Genomic DNA, 17612 nt, shown 5'->3' on the forward strand with positions numbered 1-17612 from the left:
GAATATTCATCTCTTTAAAAAAACTCAGCATCATGAATAAGCAACACTCCTCCTCCCCTCTCAGCACCTTGCATATTGACTATATGCTTTGCTTCGACCCTGTACTACACTCCACTGCCTTTGTTGGAATGTAAATGTTATGCATTCATTTTGCTCATGTATTGCTCTATGTAAAGTTAGCATTCGCAGCACCATTTTAAGTTGAGCCACCATTTTGAGCCATGATCGAAACTAATTTCTGTCTCACTTATACGTCTGCCTCGGCGAAAGCAGCTGCTATATAATTTTTTTCCTTTTCTTGTATTTCTCCAAGGTTGAGCTTTGCTGTGCTAATGAATAGATTTTTTTTTCATCGCATAGCTTTCTCACTAGATACGCCTGCTCCCACCCTTAGAGCGGCAGGGTGCAGGCAGAGTAACCTTGACGCTGAGATAACATGTACCCAGTCCTGGGATTTGCAACTCATCCTTCTGTATCTCCATTGTTCACCAGCTACCTACTGGAAATTTCGAGTCTGGGCGTGTCTTTCATGGTTCTGAAAATGTACTTTACATGTTACCCTGTTGGTAGAAGTCAGTCCCTCTGCAGCAATCTAAGGAGGCTGGTCAGACCGGACTCCACTCGAGTGTACTTTCAGTAAATACTTTTGGTTTGTATTCTCTACTGTCTGACCGACTTCATTTGTGAGGAAGGCTGAAAGGTGGTCGCGAGTGACCCGGGTGGCCCCAATAGGGTCACTTCCTTCATTTGGCACCCGAACAGGGACCCCATCGGGGAGGCCCGTCCTGGGTGAGGAGGTCGGGGCCACGTTGGGTCAGACGGGCGGACCGGGGATCCCTGAACGAGAGAGTCTTGTACTCGCAGCTGCCCCTTCTGTCTGACCGGACGGTGCCTTGTCCGGTGGTCATCCCAACTGGGGTCCTGAATGGACTCTGTTGATATTTGGAGGCAGGTGCACACACAGGACCACGTTGTGGAATTGGGTGGTACATAGCATCAGATTAAAGCATGGGACCAGAAGAGGAAGACTGGGGATAAGCATAAGGCTGAGATACTAGCTTTGCCTGGTCTAATCATTACGTACATTCACTCTCTTATTCCACCGAGAAGGGTAGATTGGGACAAGTTAACGGAATGTTGTCAGAAGAAAGATAAGAGTGTGTCAGATTTTTTCACGCTGTTTGAAGGGGTGTTTTGGGATTTTAGTGGAAAGGATTTGTCAGTGGAGGGAGGTGTGTGATTGTTCGTTAATAAATTTGTTACAAACCTGCTTCCCGAAATTGCGACTAGGTTACAGGCCTCAGAGAGCACTTGGACTACCTCCTCCCCTTCAGTAATATTGAGTATGGCGCAGTATTATGAGCACAGGGAAAATGAGGAGAAGGAGAAGGTACAGAAAAAGCATAAGGAATTCAAGGTGAAGGTGTTGTTGCAGCAGGCTTCTAGGGGGAATGGTAGAGGACGTGGTGGTTCGGACCGGCAGCTTCCAAGTATCAGCCGGAATACTACGCCTGTAGGGCTGAATCAGTGTGCGTATTGTAAAGAGGAGGGACATTGGCGTAGTGAGTGCCCAATGCTGTTGCAGAAGGTTGCGGGCCCTATAGGACGAGGTCTTGGAGCTGGTGGACATGACAGAGCTCAGCATAGCGCAGCCTCAAAGGACCGTCCCAACAGTAACTACTTCGATGACAATAGAGGTGAACAGTATTATCACGATGACTATTACATGGACGAGGTGATAGGGATGTCTCACAGCTAGGACAGCCAAGGACAGGGTGAGGGACCAGTATAGATACCTGTAGATCAATGCGGTCTTTATGTTACTGCAGATTTGCATGGCTCAGCTAAGGAATTTTTGGTGGATACAGGTGCAATGAATAGCTCTATTTCTCGTTCACTGGTCCCTGGGGCAGCTCTGTCTGACCGCAATAATGTTTCGGTAGGATTTTTTGGAGTACCAGTTGTTATCCCCATTTCCAAACCTCTTACATTGACTATAGGTCCTTTTACGGTGGATTCACCATTTTTGTTGTCATCTAATTGTGGAGAAAATTTAATTGGCTTGGATTTATTAAAGAAATTGCATGCTACCATTTATTGTTCCCCAGAAGGTGCTTACATGACGATCGACCCGAATGTAGTCAGCTGTAAGCAGTGTCTGTCCAAAGATGTGCCCCTCTCTGCTGAATTTAAGGATGTCCCGCCCACGTTGTTGACAACGGGTGACACAGACGTAGGACTATTACAGATATCCCCAGTTTTTATTAAAGTTAAAGACAATGCCATTTTGCCCTGTATTCCTCAGTACAAAATACCACAAGCAGGGGAACAAGCCTTATTGCAAATGATACAAGACTTGATTCAGTCAGGAGTTGTTGAAGAGACAAATGCGAATTTGTGCAATAGCCCTATTCTTTCCATTCTTAAGAGGGCACCTTCGGGCTCCTCTGATGATCATCCTGATGTTTATCATTTTGTGATTGACTTGCACAAAATTAATTAAATTGTGGTTCCTCTATTCCCGGTGGTCCCTGACATTACTGCTCTTCTAACGATGATTCCTTCCTCTGCTAAATTATTTTCTGTCATTGATCTGAAAAATGCATTCTTCAGTTTCCCGATCCATCCAGAGAGCAGGTACTTGTTCGGTTTTACACTAGCTGGCAGAAGCACTCCTCAGGGCTATACTGAGAGCCCTAGCATATATAGTCAAGCCTTAAAAGTCCAATTGGACTCCCTCACGTTCCCCTCAGGTAATGTATTGCTTCAATATGTAGATGACCTTCTCATTGCTTCTGACACTGAAAAGGGTTGCAAAGACAGTACAGTTAAATTGTTGCTGCATTTGGCACACCACAGACATAAATAGTCCCTTTCCAAATTTAAATATTGTCGACAGGAGGTCACCTACTGTCAAAGGAGGGTAGGAGATTGACTCCTGAGTGCATAAGTACCATTGTTAAAATGCCTATCCCTCAAACTCAAAAGGATGTGCGTGCTTTTATTGGCATTACTTCCTATTGTCGGCACTGAATCCCTAACTATTTGTTACTAATAAAGCCTTTGCTAGCATTAACCACTAAATATGCATGAACCCTTGCCTTGAATGCCTGAATGTCAGCAGTCTTTTGAGCAGTTAAAAGTTGCGCTTTGCTCTGCGCCTGTGCTTGGTACACCTGATTACGCAAAGCCGTTCGTGCTGTAAGTACACAAGATGACTGGTTGTGTGCTCTCTGTTTTAACACAGGCCTTTGGGGGTAAGCAATGGCTGTGTGCTTATTTTTCTGCGCTTCTTGACCCTGTCGTAAGAGCCCTCCTGAGCTATCTGAGGGCGGTCGCGGCTGTGGCCATCTCAATACGACAATCGGCTGGGCTCATGCTTGATACTGACCTCACAGTCATGGTGCCCCATGCTGTGGATTCCCTTTTGAATAAGACCAAGATGCACCACCTCACCAGTGCACGTCTGACCGATTATGAGCTAACTTTCTTTGCCCCGCATGTCACGATCAAAAGATATGCTACCCCTCCCTTCTGAAAGTGAGGACATTGACATACATGATTGTATCTTCCGGACAGAGGAAGAGACGAAAGGATGGGTAGACCTGACTGATGTTCCCTTATCTGACCCTCACGGGGAACTATATGTTGATGGCTCTTGTTTTAATTTACCAGATGGCACTACAACAGCTGCATATGCAATCACAACACTGCACACGGTAGTTGAGACATCACAAGTTCCCTATCAGTCAGCTCAAGCTACAGAGCTTGTTGCCCTTATTCGAGCCTGTGAGTTGAGCGAGGAACAGGCTGTCAATATTTATACTGACAGTCAGTATGCCTTCGGAGTCACCCATAATTTTGGACGGCTCTGGGCAGAGAGAGGGTTTCTCACTTCCCATGGGATGAAGATCCAGCATGGCCCCCGTAAACAAAGGGTCTTGTCGACTTTGACACTTCCCAATAAATTAGCGATAGTGAAGTGCAGCGCTGATAATGTAGGTAAGGGGAATGCCTTTGCAGGCCAGAAAGCTAAGAAGACAGTCCAAACAAAGATGAAAAGGATGTTTGTAGCAGGTTCCGCTAGGTGGGTGCCCAAGGTCACCATGTTTGAGGGTACACTGGAAAATGTCAAGGAGATACAAAGTGAGGCAACTATTGAGAAATTAGCGACATGGCAGGAAAGCAAAGCATGTTTGGATGAGGATGGGTGTTGGACTGAAACAGAGATGGATGCTACCAGCTGCATATGTCCTTCCTTTAGTCACCATGGCGCACAGGCCAGCTCATAGCAGTGCTAAAGGTATTTGTAAGTTGTTAGACCCTATATGGAAAAATTATAACATCCCGAAGACAGCCGCTCATTTGGTTAAGTATTGTATGGTGTGTATCATGCACAATCCAAGAAAAGGCATACCTACACCACCTGGTAATTTTGCACCTCCCACTTTCCCTTTTGAGGTCCTTCAGATTGATTTCATAGAAATGGGCCGAGTCAACAATTTGAAATATGTGTTAGTGGTCAGTTGTGCATTCAGTGAATGGATTGAAGCTTATCCCACCAAAGAAAATACAGCCATATCGACTGCAAAAAGTACTCCTGAAGGAGTTATTTCCTCACTTCGGCTTGCCCGGTTTGATTTGGAGTGATAACGGAAGTCACTTCAACGCGAAAGGTATACAGTTAGTTTGTGAGGGACTACACATCAGACAAAGATTTCATGCTTGAAATCACCCCCAGTCTGCTGGTTTGGTTAAAAAGTACAATGGTATTCTAAAACTGAAATTAGCAAAGATTCAGGAGAGCACAGGGTTGCAGCTGCCAGATGCTTTACCAATAGGCCTTTTGTCCACAAGAACGACAGCCCATTCTAGAACAGGACTGTTGCCCTACATGGTCATGTTTGGGCGCCTGGCAAATGTTTGGGGCGTTCCATGACCTCGTCGTTTTTCAGAAATGTAATATCCTCTATTGGTGGACTATTTGTATGAGTTAACTAAAAGTCTGTGTTCTAATTACCAACAGATCCAGGAATCTCTCCCGCCAGTATCTGAGGTGCCAGGCCATGACATTCGGCCTGGTGACTACGTGTTGATTCGTAACTTTAAGAGGAAGAAGAACCTTGAGCTGAGGTGGAAGGGGCCGCTCCAGGTGCTCCTTGCACCACGCACTGCCATCAAAGTTACCGGCCGAAAGAAATGGATTAATTGTCAACTTGCAGCAGAGTGCCTCCTCCCTTGCCCTACGACCAGTGGGTCAGCGAGGAAATTGGGTACTCGGAGTGGGAACAAGTCCCACGTTTCGTCCCCTTTTCGGATGCCAAGCTCACGTGGACCCAAACAAAGGCTGAGAACGATGAGGTGCTAAATGCAGCAGTGCCCCCGGTGATTAAGGCAATTCAAGGGCCACTTTTTACTGGCCCCTCGGTGTCGGAACCCCTTTTTCTTGACCCTTTTGTGCCTGGAGTAGCTAGGTACAATTTGCTCCCCCAACGGAGGAACAGTGCACCAAAGGAGAAGTCAGATTAGTAGGGATGGACTGCACAAGTCAGGGTGCACCTTGTCTATGCTACCAACGGTACATTAGGGAGTGGCGAAATTGGTGCATTGTTCGGACATTGGACAGGATACATTGAACGTGCTTCCCTGGAGGGGGGTACGGTATCCTGGACGACGTGGGATTTTCTTTAAGAACTAGGATCGTACAGCTCCACCGCCAGTGCTCAAAAGCGCCAACGTTGATGAACAATAGGATTCGACCAGTGAGGCTCTAATGGACACTGGGAACTCTTGCCTTTGCCGTTAGTCTTATTGCATTTCTTGTTAGGTCTCGCCTAGGGCAGCGCGCATGCTGCTCTTGGGGAGGGCTCTTGGAATCACTTCAGACTTCCAAGAGCCTTCTCCGTGTGGGTCTGCCTCCTCTCATACATCCCATTGGCCTTAGCGTGTGGCTTTCAATAATGAAAGCACTGCCAATGGCCAAAGACGGGTGCATGTCCCGCCTTCTCTCGAAACTTTCACTCCCATGTAGGGGTCTCGGGAGCGAGCAGCGGTGCGCATTGTGACAGCTGCATTCCTCCCTGATCGTTATCTTGGCTTCCTCCCCGCGCCCATTTTCAGGGCAGACAAATAGCGCCTCGTCACTCGAAGGCTCCTCTTGTGTTGCTGTCTTTTGATCTTCGGATCTGCAACCCGATCCTCTCTGCCTCCTCCTTGTTAGAAGATTGCTGTCCCACCTAAAAATGCTCAAATGTAAATCAATGCGGTGCCGATTTTACAAGCACCATGCTTTGTGATTTGCAGCTTCAAAGCGCCAAATTCACACATCCATCTATCCATCATGCACTCATTCGTTTATGTTCTCCTTACACATCTCAATTCATGAGTTGTTATCCTGACCCTTCCTTCCACCCACTTTTTTGCTGTCCCTTTATTCATCGATTCATCTACCAGACACTTGTTCACACGGCGCTCCTGCCTTTCAACACCAGTACGGACTCTCTGTAGATATCGCTCTTTGTAAACTTTTACACTCCCCTTTCCCCCTCACCCTCACGCGCCGGCTGGAGTGATGGGTGGGAGGTGAATGAAGTTTGCGGAGAGTAAGGTCACCCCTTATGCCCCACGGTGGAAGGGTTACAGACCTCTGCATGCTAACCAGGAGTCTCAGAAGGGCTCACATACACCAGGGCTCATCAAAGCTCTCCCCAGATGGGGCTGGGGTGCGGACACCAGCACCCCAGGGAGGGAGAACACAACCTGTGTAAAAGATGAAAGAGCACCCTGAAGCCTGGCAACAGAAGCTGGCTGCAGCCAAGTGCAAAGCTGAGGCCTCACGGCCCTGCACATGGGGGGTTTGGGGGGGGAGGGGCAGGGTGGGGTGAGGTCCTAGCAAGTTTAATACCGGGGCAGGTGGTCGTACTGAAATAACAGCCTCTGTAGCACACCCCACAGACCGACGTGTCCCCAGACACTCAAGCAGAGAGTCAAAGAGAACTTACTTTATCAACCTCGCAAAGATAAAAGGTCAAGTCAGCCCTACCATGATTTGTTTTGCCTACTCACCTGCCTTAAGTAATACCTTAAATTTGGTAGATGGAAGGCCAAGTCAGCACTGTCATACTTTGGACCTGTATTGTCCAGTCACCTACCTTACGCAATACCATAAAGTTGGTAGATGAAAGGCCGAGTAAGCCCTGCCATAATATGGATCTGTATTATCCACTCATCTGCCTTACGCGATACCTTATTATTGGTAGACCAAAGGCCGAATCAGCCCTGCCATAATTTGGATCTGCATTGCCCACTCACCTGCCTTAAGCGATACCTTAAAGTTGGGAATAAAAGGCTGAGTCAACCCTGCCATTGGTAGAAAAAAGGCCAAGTCAACCCTACCATACTTTGCATCTATATTGTCCACTCAGCTGCCTTATTTGATGCCTTAAAGTTTGTAGATGAACGGCCGAGTCAGCCCTGACATAATTTGAATCTGTATTGTCTACTCACATGCCTTACGTGAAGCCATAAAGTTGGTAGATGAAAGGCTGAGTCAGCTCTGCCATGATCTGTATTACCTTCTCACCTGCGTTACGTGATGCCTCAAAGTTGGTAGATGAAAGTCCGAGTCAGCCCTGTTATACTTTGGATGTGTATTGCCCACTCACCTGCCATACGCGATACATTAAAGTTGGAAGATAAAAGGCTGAGTCAACCCTGCCATTATCTGTAATGCCTTCTCACCTGTGCTACTTGATGCCTTCACATTAGTAGATAAAAGACTAAGTCAGCACTACCATACTTTGCATCTGTATTGTCCACTCAGCTGCCTTACACAATACCTTGAAGTTGGGAGATGAAAGGACGAATCAGCCCTGGCATACCTTAGATCTGTATTTCCCATTCACCTGCCTTACATGATGCCTTAAAGTTGGTAGATGAAAGGCCGAGTCAGCCCCGCCATGATGTGTATTGCCTACTATCCTGCCTTACGTAATGTCTTAAATTTGGTAGAAGAAAGGCCGAGTCCGCCCTGTCATGCTTTGGATCTGTATTGCCCATTCACCTGCCTTCAAGTTGGTAGATGAAAGGCCAAGTCAGCCCTGCCATGATCTGTATTGCCCATTCACCTGCCTTCAAGTTGGTAGATGAAATGCCGATTAGGCCCTTCCATGATCTGTATTGACCAGTCACCTGCCTTCAAGTTCAAGTTAGTAGATGAAAGGCCTAGTCAGCCCTGCCTTACTTTGTATCTGTATTGTCCACTCACCTGCCTTACGCTACCTTAAAGTTGGTAGATGAAAGGCCGAGTCAGCCCTGCCATACTTCGGACATGCATTGCCAACTCACCTACCTTACGCGATACCATAAAGTTGGTAGATGAAAGGCCAAGTCTGCCCTGCCATAATATGGATCTTTATTACCCACTAATCTGCCTTACGCGATACCTTAATATTGGTAGATGAAAGGCCGAATCAGCCCTGCCATAATTTGGATCTACATTGCCCACTCACCAGCCTTACTCGATACCCTAAAGTTGGAAGACAAAAGGCTGAGTCAACCCTGCCATGATCTGTATTGCCTTCGCACCTGCGCTACGTGATGCCTTCACGCCAGTAGATGAACTGCTGAGTTAGCCCTACCATACTTTGCACCTGTATTTTCCACTCAGTTGCCTTACACAATACCTTAAATTTGGTTGATGAAAGGCTGAGTCAGCCCTGCCATACTTTGAATCTGTTGCCCACTCACCTGCCTTACGTCATGCCTTAAAGTTGGTACATAAAAAGCCGAGTCAGCCCTGCCATGCTTTGCATCTGTATAGTCCACTCAGCTGCCTTACACAATACCTTAAAGTTGGTTGATGAAAGGCCGAGTCAGCCCTGCCATACTTTGAATCTGTGTTGCCCACTCACCTGCCTTACATGATGCCTTAAAGTTGGTAAACATCATGATGTCACCTCCAGGAAGACAGGCAAATATCGCCCTGCACTGGTTGATAAATCACCTACAGTAACTGTGCTGTTACTGTGGAGCCATCATTTGGGGTATAATGTGCCAATAACAACAGCCCCCCTCCGGAAAGGGGGCCCAGCTGAAGCGATGTCTCATATATTCCGGCGGCCTCACCTTTCAACATCGCCCCCTGGTAGAGCATTGTGTACACCCCTAGGGCTGCGTTCAGTTCTAGCAGCATCGATCCAGAGTACCGTGTCTGGACTAGGGACATTGGAATTATGCGTCAGGGGAGGAAGAAATTATGCGGCAAGTCCAAGGTCAGGATGGGACTAAAAACATGCTGGGGCACCACAACCGAAAAGGCCCCGATTAGTGAATTAGAAATCTAAAACAGTGACCCCCGGTCTGCACCTCTGGCAGTTCAAAATTGTAAGCACACATGGTACAGGTGTTTTGCATGGTTTAGGAGATTGAATGCAGGTGTGCTTGCTGCATGCAGTGTATGTGGTAATATCAGGGACATCAACAGTAAAAGTCGTTCCATCAGATTATCAAACAAGTCCAGAAACTGCCAAAAACACACACATGCACTGACATGTGGCCAGATTGCCTAATATGCCAGTCCGACCCTGGTAAGTGTTGACTCAACTATGCAGCAAGAAGAGGTAAATTATGAGGTGTAATGCACCACATTTTGTGAGCATATTACCTTGTTATTTTGTGGTTTTTCCTGTGTTAATACTGTTTTAGCAAATGTTTCGCCTTATTAGTACAACCTTAACCTTTAAATATAGCAATAAGCTACTGAAAATCGACTGTTAACGTCCCTGAAGGGCCTTCCACTGCCCCGCAGCACTTATTGCTTTGTTTATGGTAACTTTCGATCTGGTTGAACTAGATACATAACATTTTTTTCTAAAAATCTGCAAATTATGCAGCAGATGAAGGACGATGTGGCAAATATGGCAAATTCATAATTACGTGAAAAACAGCAGGGAGGCACAATCGTACAAGACCAGTGGCCTGGCCTAGTCATAGAGGCCTTGTCTGAAGTATTGTGCCCAGCACTGGGCACCGCATCCAGAGTATTGTACCCAATTCTGGCAGCATTGATCTGGAGTATTGTGTCTAGTCCTACAGGCCTTGTCTCAAGCATTGTGTTCATCACTGTGCACCACATCCCGAGTATTGTGCCCAATTCTGACAGTTTCATTCTGTAGTATTGTGTCTAGTCCTACAGGCCTTGTCCGAAGTATTGTGCTCAGCACTGTGCACCGCATCCAGAGTATAGTGCCCAATTCTGACAATATCATTCTTGAGTATTGTGTCTAGTCCCACAGACTTTGTCTGAAGTATTGTGCTCAGTACTGTGCACCACATCCAGAGAACTGTGCCCAATTCTGGCAGCATCAATTTGGAGTATTTAGCATTGTAAATGACAATGCCTTTTATTTATGTTTTTAAAAACGTAAACAAAAACAAAGGGGATTGTTATTTGCAATGTCAATAGCTTAAACTCACGTAAGTGCAAGACCTATTGCATTGCAAATGCTTGTTTCCTCTGGTTCCACTATGTATCCATTTGGTCGGCCCATTACTGAGGAAGAACAGCTATTTTCACCTCCGCGCCCAGAGCGGGGTTGGTCCACAAAAAGTAAAATAGTTTTCGCATCCATAATTGCAATTGCATTGATATTTGTGTTGGGGATATCTTGGTTTTTGGAGGAAAAGTATCCTGCACGTTCTTTGATTGGGACAACACCGGTCTCCCCTGAACAAATGTTTGTTACCATGGCCCCTCACAAAGGAGAACATCAAAAAACGTATGCAGACAATGTATTTTTACAAATGTTGCATCAGGCCCATAATACTTCCAATGCTGCTAACTGCTGGATCTGTGGATTGCTCCCCTCAGTTACACATAAGAGTGATATTTTATTATCAATGGCATTATCCTATCTCAGAAGTTGCGAGGGGTGGTTTGAACTGTTTACTATGGTGCATTATCACTTTCAATTCTCTGCTATGAATATGACATCTGCTGACTCTGGCACTGTGACAGAATATATATGTTTCCATCAAGGGTTTACTCCCGCTGGGTTAGGAGAAAAAGGGACCCCTGGTACATTGTCTCCAACCACTTCCATAAATGTATATGAGCAGGTAAAGAATGCAACATGGCTTCGAAATGAAATGCTAGATTTCCAGGGATTCAATGCTACTGAATATTTCCGATCTTTCCAAACACCCAATATTAAAAGGATAAAGCGATGCCAGTGCCAGTAGTCAACACAACAGCTGGTTTCTGTGTTCGGAGAATAGGGAAGGTGGAAGTGGGAGAGAGTAATTGCAATACACGTATACATTGAGCACGATTAGTAGGCCGCCTTTGCTCCCATCATATAATGTCTATTTTGTTTGTGGATCCGAGGCTTATGTTTGGCTTCCTGGGGGGTGGTCAGGTATGTGCTATCTCTCTTTCCTTCATCCCCCAGTGTAAATAGCACCGTCCAATTACCATAAGGACCACCAATTGCAGCTTAGGAGTGCATACCTGCCCAGAGTTAGAAGAGTTATTAATAACGAAGATATAGATCAGACAAATATCACTTTGCAACAGTTCACAGACTCCATGAAAGGTATCGTACTCTTTTGGGGCCCCATATCCAACAGCCTTAATATTCGTCGACTCACAAGAGTTGTACAAGGGGTCATTAATACGACAGCAGGGATTCTGATGAATATCACAGCTGAACTCCAGGCTATGAGGCTTGTTGCTTTACAAAACAGGATGGTGTTAGACGCTATCCTTGCTGACCAGGGAGGGGCCTGCAGTAGGCAGTAGCTGTTGTGTATATATCCCAGACCACGCCCCCAATGTATATGTCGCCATACAGAAGTTGCATAGGCTTTCATCCGACATACACCAAGAGAATGATACTTGGACACTCTCTGGATGGTTCCGGGGCATATTTGGGTCCTGGGGTTGGAAGATCCTTGCTTTCCTAGCGGTAGTCGCTGGTATTTTCCTCACCTGTTGTCTCTGTACACAATGTCTCCCAGCCTGTTGCTCTTATTGTGTCACATTTCTTACCCCAAAGCAGAAGGCGCCCATCCATGATACTATTGCTGTGATTATGAGTCAGAAGGAGATAGATAGCTTTATGCAAATAGATGAGGGTATATTTGAGGACTCCTCTTCCCTTGATGCTGAATACACCGAGTGCTCTGAAGTTTGAAGTTTATATGTTGTATACGTGCTATGCTGCGCTCTCTGTTCTCTTAAGTTCCAATGGTTAGCTCATCCTAAAAGGAGGGTCTATTGAAATGTAAATGTTATGCATTCATTTTGCTCGTGTATTGCTCTATGTAAAGTTGCATTTGCAGCACCATTTTAAATTGAGCCGTCATTTTGAACCATGATCGAAACTAATTTCTGTCTCACTCGTATGTCTGCCTCAGCGAAAGCAGCTGTATATTATGTTTTTCCTTTTCTTGTATTTCTCCATGGTTGAGCTTTGCTGTGCTAATGAATAGACTGTTTTAGTCATCGCATACCTTTCTCACTAGATAGGCCTGCTTCCACCTTTAGAGCGGCAGGGTGCAGGCAGAGTAACCTTGATGCTGAGATAACATGTACCCGGTCCTGAGATTACAACTTATCCTTCTGTATCTCCATTGTTGACCAGCTACCAACTGGAAATTTCCAGTCTGGGCGTGTCTTTCGTGGTTCTGAAAATGTACATTACATGATACCCTGTTGGTAGAAGTCAGTCCGTCTGCAGCAATCAAATGAGGCTGGTCAGTGTACTTTCAATAAATACTTTTGGTTTGTATTCTCTACTGTCTGACCGACTCTTCATTTGTGAGGAAGGCTGAGAGGTGGTCGCAAGTGACCTGGGTGGCCCTAATCGGGTCACTTCCATCACCTTTCGGCAATATAAATATGACACACATACATATGTCTGATACCCTACAGCTGGGAAATATAGGATTTCTCCCATGAGGTCTTCCAGAAGGTGCTCTTTCATCTACAATTACATCACACCTACGCCTGTACCTACAGCTGACCAGCCTCTGTCCTGCATGGCTACAGCACTGTAAGACCTGGGACAGGCGCAGATCCTGCAAAGGCTGCGCACTGAGAGGATTCCGGTCATCCACTTGCATCCCAGGCCCATGAAAGCATCCCTACTCCCCAATCCTCCTTCGTCTCACTGTGCTCCCAACAGGTATCGGTGGTAAGACCAGTCAGAAGTTCTGCAGGTGCCGCCGAGTTGTCTGGGGCAGGGCAGAGTGCCTCAGGGTCACACTGTGCATGGGGTTTGGTGTGTCTGGAGTTGTAGAACTTGTGTGTGGTAGGTATGGCTCAAAGTACACGTATGTGGTTCGTATTCATGTGCTCCCTATCATTCTGTTTCAGCCAAAGTTGTTTATAGATGTGTTTGCAGAGGCCCAACACGGTTTTTGTGTTTTGATTTTCCTCTGTTAATTTCTGTTCTTGTACTTTTTAGTAATATATTTCCCAGCATTCCACATTTGAAATAGTTTGTTGATGTGTGTTTGCTTTAATTTCAATGCTATACCATCCCCTTTGTGGTATAGGAGATTTTCAGGGATAATTCCGATGTTTTGCTGTTTCCAAAGGAACCTGCAGAAGAGGCAGTGACTTGCACATCCCGTAAAACTATAAAAAGCAGTTTAATCCGTTATTTTTTCCCTGTGGTATTCCACCATGCGGTAAAATTGCTCTTCCACTTGTGATCGTTCGGTTGAATTCACCATAGGAAAACAGTCATTCATTCCCTATCTACGCAGTCTAGGGCCCTAGGTCAGTGCGCCAAGAATTCCTAAACCCTGGGTTTACAAAGTGACTTCTTTTGAAAAAGAGCTGTTTTCAGAGCTATTACAGTGCATGCAATATGTATTTTCATTTTTTAATGATCAATACTGACATCTATGGTCGAAATCAGTTACAACTTTTCTATTCAGCGAGCAAACGCTAAACATCTGTCATCAAACATGGTTTAGGGACTTATTGCAGATGACGGCGATCATTGTTTACTCTAATGTCTTCTAATCGCCTCCTGTTTCACCAATTGGCCTTTGTAATTGCTTAATTTACTAAGAATCGGAACTAATTGAGATAAGGCACGGTAATATCGCACATCTGTTACAGGGGTCACGGGTCTGTCTGCTTCCTGCTCAGGCCTATTATTCGATAAAGGAGAAGAATTGCAAAATATTCGATTTTCTCAGAAACGAAGTAAATTTGCATTTCATGACTTCACCCATGGAAAGGAGATGGAGACAAAAAGAGCTAGAGTGCCATGCCGGGAATCTAAAAAGGCCTGTAGGGCCGGGGAAAGTCTGGGTATTCCTAGACAATTACTCTGACACGTTGGTTGAATTTGGCAATACTCATTCACTTGTCCGTCCCGTGTTTCAGACAGGATGGTGGGGCTGGTGACAAGCAGGTCAGCGGAAGGGCGGGTGTCTGAAAAGGGGCCCAGTGGGGCAGGGCTATACTGGTGATGTACCAGTGACTCACTCACCAAAATGGCAGCGGAAATGTGAAATTGAAAATTATGACAACAGGCACAGTTTATAAAAAAGTACGGAAACAAGCATTGGCAAAGCAATAGGTTTGGCCTTGGGAAGCTGGTGCAATGGTTATATTAGATTTTTATCAAGCATGTGCCACAAAAATAAAGAAAAGAGAAAACATGTCACTTTTATTTGGAAATGTCATATGCTTTCAATAAAAACAAGTTTTTTTTAAACTGATGGCGCAGTTTTGCTGGTGCTGCTTTTTAAGTAGCAAGCCTTTCTGTTGTGCCATACATAAATAAATCACAACCTATCCAAGGATTCATATTGCAGACAGATACAGTGTTAGAATATCACTTAAAGATTTTATAACAACTTAAAAAAGATACAGAAAATAAATCACTATCTAACCAGGCACCAGATCGCAGGCAAAATAAACAGCTGTTATTTAAAGTTCATATTTAAAGAAAAAAAGCACATTTTCTGTCCCCTTTGTCCCTGAAGAGAAAGGAACTATCTATTATCTACTCAAAGTGAAGGAAGCCATTGGTAAAATTGGCCTGCGCCGTTGCCCTATGCTGTATCCTGTGATGGACGGGAGCGAAATATGGACGCCACTTTAACAGACCAATGAATGAAGATTGCTGCCCAAAGCACCCTCTCCATACGTTTGCTAGGTATGATTTTTCGGGGGAAAATAATAGTCTGGGGAGACAACTAACTGTGTTTCATAGGTAAGACCTAAAAAAGTATAGAGGTTTGGATTTTAGCATAAAGCATTGGTGTGTTGAGTAGGAAGTTGCTTGGTGTTTAGTTTTTACTATGTTTATTTTGTGTGACAAGATGAGAATGGTATTTCTATTTAATCCCTCCATCATATTTCACCAAATAAACATATAATTTATGAATCCATCACTTTTCCAAGTCTTTGTGCCTATTTATTGCTTGTGAAAGCGAGAGGCCCATGTGAATATTCAAGGATTTCTTGCTGCAAAAGGCACCGAGTCATCCACGTGAAAAAAAGGGATGCTTTTCTTATTTTTTGTGTCATTATGAAGTGTGGAGAGGCGTGTGCTTAGAGCTCCCTCCAAGGTGCTATATGGTATGGTTGATTGGTAGCGGTCACGTTTCATCTCTGGAGCAGGCATGGTTTCATGGTGATACGATATGTTTGCTGCCTTGAGTGCACTGTGGTAATGAGGCTCAATGCATAATGTTGTTTACAGTCAGGAGAAAAGACTAGCGCTGCAGGTACACTTGTAGAGAATGAAAGTATGAACTTGCCACATATAGAACCATAAAATGAAATTATCCCCCTCCCCCTGCAGGGGCAAAATGGAGGCTGTGAACTGCTAACCTTCCCATGTGTGCACTGCTGGGGTTAGTACTGAAGTTCCCAGAGCACCCACCATCACTTTTGGCGGCAGAGCATTGTCTTTTTTTTTTTTTTTTAATTCAAGGGTTTATTTACAGGCCCGCGCCACCTATGTGTCACTTTTTTTAAATCTTTTTAATTGAAGTCTAAAAGCAGATTACCTTTACACATCTGATACATGAAAAAATAAAAGATATCAACCCGAAATTCAAAAAACATTGCATATACAAGAAGTAAAATACATCCAGATTTAGAAAAGGATTGCTAAAACCAGGGCTCAACTGCCGATAAAATCCCCCAAGGATATATGTCCATTTACATAAAATTAGACCCAATCCTGCCTCCAAACTCACTGGTTCTTGCTACACCAATTTATATCAGGATGATAATAATGATAGTAGATCCCAGGACTTTTTAATCAAAATAGGAAGACCATATTGTTGTGAATTTTTTGAGACTCCCTATTCTCATAGCGTATATGCGTTCGCTTCGCTTAACCGCCCGCATCTTATTGACCCATTCCATTAGTAAGGGGACTAAATCTGTTCGCCATTTCTGTAATAAAAGAGATCTAGCTACTGCCATTGCGATATATACAAGTTTGACCATCTGGTCTGGGGGTAGAAGATCTGGGTCATAACCAATAAGGATCAGTTTATCATATCTTAAACATTGTAAATCACATTCAATTGCAAGAAAACCAAAGACATCATCCCAAAATGTTTGAATTTTTGAGCACTGTAACATAGTATGGGTCCAATTAGCTGCCGGGTGACTGATACATCTAAAACAATGAGCTGAAGAATTAGAGTACATTTTCTGTAAAACAGAAGGTGTGCGATATACTAGCCATTTACTGAAAAAAAGCATCCTACGCCAATTTGCACCTCTAAGTGTGTTAAAATGTAATCTATTAATCGTCATCCAAACATTCATAGAAATTTCAACATCCTCCTGATCAGACCATTTTTTATTGCTTTCTGTGCAAGATCCAAACTCTTAACCGAGGTTAAGCATTGTTTCCACTCACCAGGTTTCCTGTCAGATGCTACTAATAGTAGATGATTGACTAACAGGCTTGACCTATTCAATTGGGAAATATCTAAATCTGAGAAAAATTTGTATAACATAATATAAGATCCCAATAGAATAAAATCATTCGGAGCTCGCTGTAAAATTTCATGCTTAGATAACCATTGACCATTTTGCAGAAAATCACCTACTTGGCGGAATTCTATCATAGCCCATTTTAACGTAAGTTCGGTAGAGGATACGATCCCGGCTAAGGGGAGTATCCCCGCCAAAAGAGTACCTGAGTTAATGGCCGGGATAGAATATCTCTTACACAGTGCTTGTCGTTTTATGACCAGTTTAGGGGATTTAAAAATTGCAAGCGGTGATTGAATCTGATTTTCTTTAAGCATGAGATCCATAAAACTATTAATGAAAAAATGTACTTGTGGGGGAAGCTTAAATCTCGATAAATATTGTGCAAAATATGCATAATAGTAATCCTTGAGATTTGGAAGCGCTAGCCCTCCTTGTTCCTTCTTCTCGTATAAGGTGCTTAGTGCAATGCGTGAAGATTTCTTTGCCCATAGAAAAGTGGTAAACATTGACTCTATTTTAGTAAAAAACAAACTTGATAAGGTGCATGGAATAGTTGAAAATAAAAAATTAAAAAGAGGTAAGACTGGCATTTTAATAAGTGCAATTCTCCCTAAAATCGAAA

The 17612-nt window shown here is 44.3% G+C and overlaps 1 protein-coding gene across 1 annotated transcript in view; it reads right to left on the bottom strand.

The window, feature by feature from the left end:
* The window catches only part of LOC146809682 (netrin-1-like), a 250479-nt gene that overhangs the window by 175663 nt on the left and 57204 nt on the right, over positions 1–17612 (bottom strand). The gene's annotated exons all lie outside the window — the stretch shown is intronic.

Source organism: Triturus cristatus, chromosome 7 (assembly GCF_964204655.1).
Source record: "Triturus cristatus chromosome 7, aTriCri1.1, whole genome shotgun sequence".
NCBI lineage: Eukaryota > Metazoa > Chordata > Amphibia > Caudata > Salamandridae > Triturus > Triturus cristatus.